Genomic DNA, 568 nt, shown 5'->3' with positions numbered 1-568 from the left:
ATCACCCCAAAAAGAAACCCCGTGTCATTAGCAATCACTCCCCATCCTTTCCTTCCTTGAGCCTCTGGAAACTGTTAATCTACTTTTTTGTCTCTTTGAATTTGCCTGTTTTAGACATTTCACATAAATGGACTCATACAATATGTGGCCTTTTGTGTCTGACTGCTTTCACTTAGCATAAGGCCTTCAAGGTTCATTCATGTTGTCACATATATTGGTACTTTTTTTTTTTTTTTTAATGCATCACAAATTTGCATGGCATCCACGTGCAGGGGACATGCTGATCTTTTCTGTATTGTTCCAATTTTAGTATTTGTGCTGCTGAAGTGAGCACCATTGGTACTTTTAAAGAAAATCACTGAACAATATTTCATTGTATGGACACACTACATTTTGTTTATCCATTCATCTGTTAAGAGCCATTTGCTTGCCTTTTGCCTATTAAGAATCACGCTGCCACAGAGCATGGGCATGTACAAGTTTTGCGTGGACATCACATGTTTCCAGATCTCTTGGGTATATACTTGGAAGTGAATTGCTGGGTCGTATGGTAATTCTATGCTTAATT

General features: G+C 38.0%; 1 non-coding gene across 1 annotated transcript; it reads right to left on the bottom strand.

Annotated features, from left to right (window-relative positions):
• Positions 1-227: 227 nt before the first annotated feature.
• On the bottom strand, positions 228-334 carry LOC123593956. Its single transcript, XR_006710630.1, has one exon. It is a non-coding gene; the product is annotated as a U6 spliceosomal RNA (small nuclear RNA).
• Between the last annotated feature and the right edge of the window lie 234 nt (positions 335-568).

The sequence above is a fragment of the Leopardus geoffroyi genome, chromosome D4 (assembly GCF_018350155.1).
Source record: "Leopardus geoffroyi isolate Oge1 chromosome D4, O.geoffroyi_Oge1_pat1.0, whole genome shotgun sequence".
Taxonomy (NCBI): Eukaryota; Metazoa; Chordata; class Mammalia; order Carnivora; family Felidae; genus Leopardus; species Leopardus geoffroyi.
This window is presented reverse-complemented; position numbering and strand designations above follow the sequence as displayed.